Consider the following 12,103-nt stretch of genomic DNA (forward strand, 5'->3'; position numbering starts at 1 on the left):
GAGCACACGAAGTCTCCTCCGCTCTTCCCCCCACCCTGCAAATAGCGTGTGGTGCTTCAAAGCACCACATGCTCCTGGTAGGGCAGGAGGAGACTTCGCACGCTCCCCTGCCCCCAGACCCTGATTGGCCTGGGGGCGGGAAAGCAGCAGGGCCTCCGGGGGCCGGATCCACCTGCTTGGTGGGCCGGATCCGGCCTGCGGAGGCCCTTTTGCCCACCCCTGTTCTACCCCCTCCTGGGACATTTCAGCCCAGGAGAATCAATGAGGAGTCACTGGGCTCTAGCCTATGGCAGGGCTGAGCAGCAAGGAATCGCTCTATCCTGCGGTCATGGTGGGGCTGCCAGGGGTGCTGACAACCTCCATGGGCTCCTGGGCAAGGTGGAGGGCCCAGGCTCCACACTCTCAGAAGGGGCATGCTGAAAAGGTGAAAGGAGTGGGGCTGGGTCAACCAGCCCTCGGCGCTGCCCAGAGCGCAACACCCCTCCCAGCTCCAGCAGCGATTTAAAGGGCCCTGGCTGCCACCATTGCAGTAGTGATGGCAGCTGGGAGCCCCAGGCCTTTTTCAATTGCCAGGCCCTGGAGCAACTGCCTTCTTTCCCCCTCCCCTCCCACTGGGGAGCCTGGGGGCAGCCAACAATTAGCAGGGCCTGCTGGCAATCAGTCCAGCCAAACAGTTGGTCTGACTGGGCAGGCCCCTCAGTCGGGGGGAGCATCCGACAGTTAGCGAGCGTTCTGTTGGCAGCTCAGTGAGGGAATTCGCCCCCAGGCAGGAGCTATGACAAATGTCTCTGGCACCCTAGCTCCAGCAGGCAGCAAATGTATCCAGGCCTCTTGGCGAGGAGATGGCCATCCTATAAGGACAGGGTGGCCAGGGGTAGGGGGATGCAGGCCCTCCCACTCCGCTGTGTCCCAGCCAGGGCTCCATTAGTGGCAGGGCTGTCTGCATCTCTAGTAAGAGAGACAATTTTCTAATTTGTGTCAACCACACACTGTGTGCCAGAACCTCCCCTACCTTTACATAGCCACTTCCCCACAAGGCCCCACCCCTGCTCTGCTTCTTCCTTCAAGGCCCTGCCCCCTGCTCCTCTTCTCCCCTCGCCCCCCTTTGCTTTCTGCTCGCTCCACTTCCCTCCCTCCACCAGCTGAAGATGGAGAAGTGACTGGCACAGGAAGAGAGGAAAGGAGAGGTGCACTCTAGGGGCAGGAGTGGGGATGACTGGGGCAGGCAGGGGAAGGAAGAGCTGCACTCCAGAGGTGAAGGTGTGACTGGGGCAGAACAGGGGGAAGCACCCCAGGAGAAGGACACCAAGACGGGTAAAAACGTGACCTGGGTCTAGAGCCCAGCCATCAGCCCCATTTCTCAAACATGGGGGCTGTGTCTACACTGGCATGAATTTCTGGAAATACTTAAAACAGAATACTATTCCGTTTTCAGTTTTTCCGGAAAAGGAGCGTCTACATTGGCAGGCTGCTTTTCCGGAAAAGCCCTTTTTCCGGAAAAGCGTCTGTGGCCAATGTAGACGCACTTTTCCGGAAAAGAGCCCCGATCGCCATTTTCACGATCGGGGCTTTTTTCCGGAAAAGACTACTGGGCTGTCTACACTGGCCCTTTTCCGGAACAGTGTTCCGGAATAAGGACTTATGCCCGAGCGGGAGCAGAATAGTTTTTCCGGAATAGCGGCTGATTTTGTACAGTAGAGCGTCGTTGCTTTTCCGGAAATTCAAGGGCCAGTGTAGACAGCTCGCAGCTTATTCTGGAAAAGCGGCTGATTTTCCGGAATAAGTGGCCCAGTGTAGACACAGCCCATGTGTTCCAGGATCCCTTTCCCCCAGACACTGGCCACCAACATCTCTCTTGACCAGAGCTGGGCAGTTACTGAGTGCCCCTCCAGCTCCAGCAGCAGCTGCTCTTCAAGAGACAGAGCCGAAGCTAAGTGCAAATGGTTACCCAGGTAATTGAACTTTTGGTGTCTCGACAGTAGTACTGACTAGATGCTGTCAGGTCCCCTTTTCAGCTGGACCTTCTAGATGAAAACTGGGCATGTGGCCACTACATTCTGGTGAGCTGCTGCTCATAGCCATGCAGTGTTCTCAACCCGAGTCTCTAGGATGCATCTTCAAATAGTACTGTCTCTTAGGACCAACCATGAAGTTCAGCCCCTGCCCAAGGCAGGACCAATCCCAATTAAATCAACCCAGCCAGGGCTTTGTCAAGCCAAGACTTAAACACCTCTAGGAATGGAGTCTTCACTACTTCCCTAGATAACCCATTCCAGTTTTCACCACCCTCCTAATGAAATAGTTTTTCCTAATATCCAACCTGGACCTCTCCCACCACAACTTGAGACCATTGTTCCTTGTTCTGCCATCCATCACTACTGTGAACAGCCTTTCTCCAGCCTCTTTGGAACCTCCCTTCAGGAAGGTGAAGGCTGCTATCAAATCCCCTCTCACTCTTCTCTTCTGCAGACTAAATAGACCCAAGTCCCTCAGCCTCTCCTCGTAGGTTATATGCTCCAGCCCCCTAATCATTTTGGTCGCCCTCCGCTGGACCCTCTCCAATGCATCCACATCCTTCCTGTAATTGGGGACCCAGAACTGGACACAATACTCCAGATGTGGCCTCACCAGAGCCGAATAAAGGGGAATAATCACTTCTCTGGATCTGCTGGCAATGCTCCTCTTAATGCAACCTAGTATGCCATTAGCTTTCTTGGCTACAAGGGCACACTGTTGACTCATGTCCAGCTTCTCATCCACTGTAACCCCCAGGTCCTTTTCTACAGAACTGCTACTTAGCCAGTTGGTCCCCAGCCTGTAACAATGCTTGGGATTCTTCCATCCCAAATGCAGGACTCTACACTTGTCCTTGTTGAACCCCATCAGATTTCTTGTGGCCCAATCCTCCAATTTGTCTAAGTCACTCTGGACTCTATCCCTTCCCTCCAGCATGTCTACCTCTCCCTCTAGCTAAGTGTCATCTGCAAACTTGCTGAGGGTGCAATCCATCCCCTCATCCAAGTCATTAATAAAGATGCTGAACAAAACCAGTCCCAGAACCGAACCTTGGGGTACTCCGCTAGAAACCGACTGCCATCCTGACATCAGGATGTTCACTGCTGTTGATCACTACCCGCTGGGCCCAACCTTCCACTCTGTTGAATCTCCCATTCTGATCTTCTCAGTATCAGCCTTTCATTATGGCCTGAGTTGTTTTCTTGTTCCCTGACAGTTTCTACATTGTACATTGATGATAAAGGATCAAACAGATGGGAAATGCCAGAGTCCACATCTACTGTCAGCATGTTGGAACTTTCTGGGATTACTCATAGATCCCTTTGATTACATTGAAATGTATTCCCAGGTCTGTCTGGACTACCTAAAACATTGGATGCAACTGTTCTTTAATAGTACCTTTTTGGCCCTGAATATTAGAGGTTGATGCTTCAAGCACATGCTATCATCTGGGTTAAGAGATGGGAGATCACTAGCTCTTAACAAAATAATATTTCTGCTTCCACATCTGAGTTTCTTTTATCTTCTGTATGATTTAATTGTGATGAGGTTTCAGCAAGTTTTCAATAATTGGTAGATTAGATCTGATTGTGACAGGGTGAGGCAACCCCGTCACTACAACCAACAGGGGGGTTGGGACACCGGAGGTGCATGCACTTGCACCACACTGAAAGCGGCCAAGCAGGTGCTGGGAAACACTCACGGGAAGGGGCCCGGCACGCACAGTGCAGGAGCTCCGCAGGCAGAGGCAGGGAGAGCGTGTGGGCCAAACGCCCCACCGGTGGAGACAGGTGACGTCACCGGTGTGATGGGGGGGCAGGGTGGAAAGGTCGGCGGGGCAACCAGGAAATATGCCGTCACCCGCCGGGTGAAAGGAAGGGGAGGAGGATAAAAGCTTTGGGAAGGACACAGGAAAGAGGGGAGAGAAGGCGGAGGTAGCAGGTAATAGGGCAGAGGGAGATGATGATGCCTGAGACAGGGGGAACCCACCTGAGGAGTTGCGGGGTTGAATGCTGACCCAGGGCGGGGTTGCGAAGCCCACGAGTAGGTGAGTTTAGGGGTAAGGCCCCGCCTGCTACCACAGGGAACACGGTTCCCTGTGTTAGGGCCCTGGGTCAGGGTCCGGAAGTGTGCATGGGCCCGGACTTCCCTCTCTGCTGCCGGCAGGCAATATAGGGACTGCAGTCGGAGGCAAATTTGCCGCACCTTTCGGCCTCTACAGCATATGTGAAGAGGGCGGTGCGAGCACCAAGGAGTGGCACGGCTGGTGTGTGCGAATAAAACAGCTATGTGGAACAGATAAGTGGATACAGACTCGTGACACTGATCCTTCTGCCCATTAACAACAAAGGTGGAGAAAAGTCATTCGCCAGATGTGTATTATGGTAAACCAGTTATGCTGTATACAAATAACCCTCACCGTCAAAAGTAAAAGTATTTTTCATAATGTTCTTTACTATTTGTATAGACCTTTCCACAAGTCCATTTGATTGGGGGCAATTTGGATTTCATGATTTGCAATGAAATCACAATTTATGGCAATTTGCCTAAAATCTGCACTGGAAATTTGTGCCCCATTATATCATGGAAGACATCATCTGGAATTCCATGTCTGGAGAAGATTCCCTCCATGCCAGCTATCACTGACTTACTATTAGTACTGTGCAGAGTGAATATTTCTGTTCATAGCAAATAATCTGTGACTTTTAAATAGTCTTTACCCAACAAGAAAGTCAGTGTTAACCTTCTCAGAGGCCTTTGTGGAACTGGATGAGGTCTCAGTGTCTTTGCCTATTGGCAGGTCCTGTATTTCAAGCTTGAAAAGCAGTTTCTTACCATCTTAGTAATGTTGAGCTTGATCTGTGGTCAACAGAGCACCTCTCGTACTCGTTGTTTGCATGTGTCAATTCCTCAGTTACCCTTGTGGGTCTTCTGTAGCATTTATTTTCATATGCTCATTGGAATTATAGCTTATCACCCTTGAAAATCACCCCATTTATCATAGTAAATTCATCCTTGCCCTTCCAATGGTCTTATAGATGGACAGCAACTGCTAATTTCTTCAGGCCACCCTTTAATGATCACTTCTTTAAGGATTCCAACTATTCATCTTTCCCCATTTCCTCTCTTATTTATTGCAGTTTCCTGTTAGCTATGGGAATTGACTTTACAACCAGAACTACAAAGGCTTTCATCTCTGTCTCTAAAATTGTCTCTGGTTCCGTGGAAGTCACTGCTCTGGAAAGCAATGACCATGGAAGTAATGAACATGATTTTACCAGGCGTGTAGGTCACAACCAAATCATACTTCTGCAACTTTAGCTTCATTCTTTTAATCCTTAAGGTACAATCATTTAGTTTTTTACTAAAAAACACTATCTGGAGCATGTCGTCCATTTTATCCTCCGCTTTCTAGCCATAAATAGACTGATTGAATCCCTCACAGGTAACCATGATCCTAAGAGCTCCTTCTTAATCTGTGCATATCTGCTTTCTGCCTGAGACAGAGATTTGGATGCATATGCCACCAGTTACCAACAATCTTTGTGCTTCTATAATCTAACACAGAAATTAATTTAATTTCAGCTCTGGAAAAGAGAATGGGTATGGGATGTAGCATCTAATTTCAATCACATATTACAGCAAACTGGGAAATGTGCCTCAGTATTTCAGACAAAACTACTATGGAAAGGACAAAAAGAAACAGAGGCAAATTCCTGTAGACAAGAAATACCTGGAGGAGGAGGGAGAGCCCTGCTGGTCATTTATGTTCCTGGGATCACAAGAAAACAGTCTCTGGAGTGGATGGCCAGATCAACTGGTGACAGGGTTAGCAGTTAAAATTCATAATTTCAAGTGAGGCACAAAACTGAGGTCACCTCTGGTGATCATTAAGGGTCTCATGATACTTTTTGCAAAAATAGGATTGTTAACTCCCCTGGTCTGGAAACATTCCAATTTATATAGCTATTTAAGCCATCCTCATAACTGAAACATGATATTCTCCTCTACTTTCTGAGCTAAAGTATTGTATGGTATTTCTGTAGACTGTGACATCACCTCTCTCTATTTCAGATCACTAGATGAAGTGATCATTATGTGTACATCATACCTGCCTGCCTCACGGGTGTGTTAAGACGCTTAATATTTGTAAATGCCTTTGAGGTGCTATAGTTGAGGAGGAAATTATCGAGCTTTCTGAAATTCAGAGAGCTGAGCAATCACAGAAGGAACCTTGAGATGTCTCCTAGTGTAGTCTCCTGCATTCAAGGCATGACTAAGATTTATCTACTCTCCCTGACAGGTGTTTGTCTAACTTGTTCTTTACAATCTCCAGTGATGGAGATTTCACAGCCTCCCTAGGCAATTTATTCCTGTGCTTAACTACCCTGACAGTTAGGAAGTTTTTCCTAATGTCCAACCTAAACTGCCCTTGCTGCAATTTAAGTCCATGCCCTACCCTCAGAGGTTAAAGAGGACGCTTTTTCTCTCTCCTCTTTGTAACAACTTTTTCTGTACTTGAAAACTATTATCATGTCCCCCTCTCAGTCCTGTCTTCTCTGGACTAAACTAACCCACTTTTTTCCTTCTTTCCTTCTAGGTTAATGAGAAATGGCAACATCAAAAGGTAAAATATTTATGCCATTTGTACTGAATAATCCTACCTGAGAATATTCAAAGAGTGAGGGAGAAGAAAACTAAGTGATCCCATGCAGACTGTATAATCAGTTAGCTGGACTATCTAGGAAGAAGTTACACCTCACTGTGTGGAATAACCCACTCCCAGCAGCCTCACACTCTGTTTCGCTGCCCAAACAACTTCCCAAGCCACCCTATCTGGTTAAAGAGTGAGCGTGGGACATTCTGCAGGTTACAGAAGGCTGTCACTCTGGACCTTTTGGATGGTACTTCTAATGATGCCTAATCTCTACCGAGCTCCTTGGCTGAGACTCTGCATAGTCCTCTAGAGGCACTGCAGGAATACCAGCTGTTCCAGGCACTGCAGACCTGAGTTCTAGTCCCTCAGGGTATGTCTATACTAGCTCGTTAATTCGAGCTAGGTAGGCAAATGAGGCAAACGGAGTTGCAAATGAAGCCCGGGATTTAAATATCCTGGACTTTATTTGCATGTTCCCGTCCGGTTGCCATTTTGAAATTTCACTAGCCCAAACTCACTGCCGCGCAGCTATATGCGGTGGTGAAACGTTAATTTGAACTAAGTCTTTAGTTCAAATTAACTGTTACTCCTCATTCCACGAGGAGGACTTAGTTTGAATTAATGTTTCACTACTGCATGCAGCTGCGCGGCAGTGAGTTCGGGCTAGTGAAATTTCAAATTGGCGACCGGACAGGAACATGCAAATAAAGCCCGGGATATTTAAATCCTGGGCTTCATTTGCAACTCCGGTTGCCTCATTTGCCTATCTAGCTCGAATTAATGAGCTAGTGTAGACATACCCTCAGATCCTTACCCGTGGCCAGAGTGAATGAGCCACCAAGTGTCTCTTCCGACCCTGTCACCTATGATATAAATTCAATTTAACTCCCCGTTTAACAAATTCAAAATAGTATGTCCACACTATGGGGAAACCTCAAAATTAGTCCAAGGCAGGCTCCGTTACTGTGGACACGCTACCTTGGAATTAGAGCCCCAGGAAGCATTGGGGAGTAATTAGTTCAAATTACTCTGGGGAGTAATTATTTTGAAATAGCAGCACCGGAGCATCCACACTACCATTATTTCAAAATAACTATTTTGGAATTAGCATTACTCCTGATGAAAAGCTGGAGTACAGATTTTGAATTCCACGGCCAATTATTTTGAAACAACAGGCTTGGTAGTGAAGATGGCCCGCTTACAATTTGACCTTGATGGGTTATTTCGAAATAAAGTCCTTGTGTAGACCAGGGCTTCCAGCCCTACATTTCTATGATTCTGAGAGCCTGTGGTATCAAGGGCATTCTGCATGAAACTCCCCATCCCTGATCCCCCATGTGGGGACTCTTCCCCAAATTTGGGGGCTACAAACAGGGCCATCTATCTAACTTCAGGTGCCCTACTTTTTACTCAGAACTTTTTCTTCTTTTTTTGCTGAGCTTCGCATACCCTTTGAGAGTGTGCAAGTTGCTGATAAGATTTTTTTGCAAGCTAGCATGGTCAGCAAGCCAGCTTCTCTGTATAAATATTTTAAAATAGATGAGAGGTATTAAACAAACACCCTATTTAATATTCACACTCCCTCACATCTTCTCTTTTTCCTCCACTGCTTTTAAGAGCAAACTGAAAGAGAAAAAATGCTTGCTCTTCTGCAGTGACCCGAATATAATGAAATTGTGGAGGTCTATTGACAACCAAGCTAGTGGGAGAGGGCCACCAACGATAACAAAAACTAGAGCTGTTGCCTGTGGTGTGTTCCACAGGCGCAGCCCCCATTTTTTTAAACAGTTGACAGAGCAAGTTAGAGGGGAAGACACATGGCATTTTTTTCAGGGTACATCTAACATTGCTGTCAGGATGTGCTAGATCACATGTAGATGTACCTAAGCTAGCCAGACCAAATAACAGTTGTAGCAAATTTCAGAGGGGGTAGCCATGTTTGTTTTTACTGAAGTAGACTATGAGGAATCTTGTGGTACCTTTAAGACTAACAGATTTATTTGGACATAAGCTTTTGTACCCTGGAGCTCACTTTGTCAGATGCATGAAGAGTTCATGCATGAAGACTTGTGTGCTCCAGTCTACGAAAACTTATGTCCAAATAAATGTGTTAGCCGGTAAGGTGCCACAGGACTCCTCGTTTTTAATAGTAGCAAAGAAGCAACATGGGCAGCAGGGAACAAAAAGCAACTTCTGAGAACCATGGAAAGGCTGAGAAATTTCCATAGTACTACTTGCACAAAGGGGTACCCGCGGATGAGCTCTCTGAATGCTGAGGCTATGAGAGATTCTATGGGCTGAAGGGAGATAGGATTTGCCCTAAAAAACTGATGAAAACTGGAGAGCTTCCTTTATGATAAACTTGTGGATAAGGCTCTCAAACACAGAGAAAGCAAGGGCCCCTTCTCTCAATTTCTAGAAATGTGTTTCATATCTGATACAAAAGGGGACTATGCTGTGTTCTCCCAACTCTCATGACCCGTTCGTTATTTCCACATCACTTCACAAACAAGATGTGTCTTGGACTATTGTCATTCCAGCTTGATATTTAATATGAAAACATGTGACTGTGATCATTAGCATACATCTCTCAACTAAGTGACCCAGTCCAGCATATGGGTCATTAGATACCCACTCAATGCCCATATGTAAATTTTTGCAAGGAAATTATGATTTTTAGACTTTTCATAGTATGGTTTGTCTTATATTGAACCCTCCATGATTTTCTGCCAGGCTAAGTCCAGAGACATGGCTTGCCAATGGCTCAGATGGGCAATTATGTCCTCACTGGGAACTGCCACCCTCACAGATGAAGGGATGTGATTCTCCAAGGAGGAGTCTATCTTTGGGAACTATAGGAGGACTGAAATGGGTGCTCTGTGGAGGTGATCAACAGTTGCCACACACATTGCAGAGGCAAAAGGAAGAAGAGTAATGACAAAAGAGAGAAGTCTCAGAGGGGTAGCTGTTAGTCTGTCACTTTAAAAACAACAAGCAGCCCTATGGAATCTTAGAATAACAAAAATTATATAGGATATGAGCTTTCACGGGTGAAACCCACTTCATCAGATGAGTTAGAGTAGAAATACCAGAATCCAAGATGTATGTATGAATGAGAGAGAGAGAGAACACAGCAAAAGCAATTTCTTGTTAATTGCAAGACCTCTGTTAATACAGAAAATTAAGTAGACAGGATGTCTCCTTCATAGCTTTAGATGTAAAAATGCAGATGTCAATGGCAGGTGAAATGGGATCTGTAGTGCATTAACTAATTAATAGCTCTATTCAAGCCCAGGGTAACAGTGTCAATTTTGTAAATGAATTCCAGCTCAGCAGTCTCTCTCTCTGTAATTGGGTAGTGAAATTCCTTTGTAGAAGTATGGCTACTTTTAAACCCATGATTGAGGGTACAGGGAGGTTAAAATATTTCCTTACAGGCTTATGTATATTACTATTTCTGAGGTCTGATGTGTCCATTTATCCCGTGTCATATAGACTGTCCAGTTTGGCCAATATACATGGCAGAGGGGCATTGCTGGCTCTTGTCAGCATATAACACATTAGAGGATATACAATTGTATGAGCCCCTGATGATATGGCTTATATGGTTAGGTCCTGTGATGGTGTTGCTTGTATAGCTATACAGACAGAGTTAGCAACAGGGGTCATTGCAGGGATAGGTTCCTGGGTCAGTGTGTGGCTGCTTTAAGTATTTGCTTCAGGTTGTGCAGTTGTCTGTAGGTAAAAATTGGTCTGTCTCTCAAGGCCTGTGAGGACTTAATCACATAAGTTACAGCATCGGAGCTATATCACATCCTTTAATGTGATACAGTAAAACTCCATTAGTCCGGCATCCAATGCTTCGGCACTCTTGATGGTCCGGCACCATCAGGAACCCGGACATGCTCAGGGCAGTCAGACCATTGGAGCTGTTCTGCCCCTGGCTTCCCCGATTCAGCCGCTGCTGAAACTAACCAGCAGCTGAATAGGGAAAGCCGGGGGCAGAGCTGCTGGGGTGCTGGCAGGTTGGTCCCGTAGTGCTGCCCCTCCAGTTTTTTGTGGCTTTGTAGATCTTATTGGATATTTCAGGCATGCTTATTATGAACTTTTAAATACCTTAACTGAAGGTGCAAAAATGCTGAACCTTTAAGCAGCTCTTCCTTTATTCAACTAAATAGGTGGCAATAATAAAAACCAAGCATCCAGTTTGACTAAAATCCCTACTCCTCAACTTTGCGTACATTCCAAAACTCCACTTACCACAGAACAAAGAACTGGGAGGGCTTGGCAAAGCTCTCCAGTAATGAGTTTTCTGGTCTATTGTGAACCAGGATTTCCTAATATAAAACAAAGTTTTTAAAATGTCAGGCCCTCTTTCTATAATTTCATATAGAAGCAAAAATATGCACAGCCTAATTTTTCTCCTCTAAGTTATTTTAACCATTTTTGCTGCTGTCTACAGAAAGAGCCACACCTCACCATTCCCAAGCTGGCTCTTTCTGCTCTTAAGGAACATAAGCACTGGACCTGGGATGACCCTATGTATCTTCTAGCCAGCCTTGGCCAGAAGGTGTTTTTACCATCCCCCAGAAATAGAAATTAGCATTAGTTTTCCCTTTCTCTTCTGATCAGAATTATCACACAATATACAATTGAGGACTTCAACCTCAAAAACATTATCTGAAATTAAGGTCTTATTCTGGTTAAGCAGAAGCATCATGATGGCCCTCTTTCTGGAGCAGCTTTAAGCTTCTGGCAACAACAGTGTGTCGAAGGAGTTAAAATACCCAGCCCTGCCCAGTGGTTGACTTATTTGTTTTTACTTTGTATATTGATCCAACAAAAGATGCCAACACAATAACCAAACCCCTTTAGCATGTTATTTTGATGAGGATTAAACTGGATTACCCATAACTAGCTAGCACATTTTGTTCCTGCTTAAAATAGCAATTTATATTTCAATTTCCACTTACTGTACCATTGGGTTTTTCAGAAGTGTTCTCTCTAACTCTGCTGGCAAAGCATTGATTGATCCTTAGCAACCACTCAATTAAAACCAAACACAAAAACTTTCAAAGACGGTTAAAGAAAACCTAGTGAAAGTTCACAGCAACCCCAGAAGAGAAATGATTTTTAAATCACTTTTCCCAAACCCAGAATATGCTGCAGTCCAGAAAGAGGGGATTTAAAGTAGGTCAAGCAGCACCCTCTGGTGCTTCATAAAGGGAATATAGCTCTCCAAAGCCTTATAAAATTGAAGTTATGATGTTTTGTTGTTACATTTGTGCTTGGCCCAAAATCAAGGCATGGTCAAACTTTTTAACAGTTACAACAGAGATGCAGATTGTCAGCATGTTCTGTAACACAATGTGGCCTCTAAGGCCATCTGCTGATCCTCCCTCCCCCTTCATGATTGTTGCTTGCAATCCA

Source organism: Pelodiscus sinensis, chromosome 4 (assembly GCF_049634645.1).
Source record: "Pelodiscus sinensis isolate JC-2024 chromosome 4, ASM4963464v1, whole genome shotgun sequence".
Classification (NCBI taxonomy): domain Eukaryota; kingdom Metazoa; phylum Chordata; order Testudines; family Trionychidae; genus Pelodiscus; species Pelodiscus sinensis.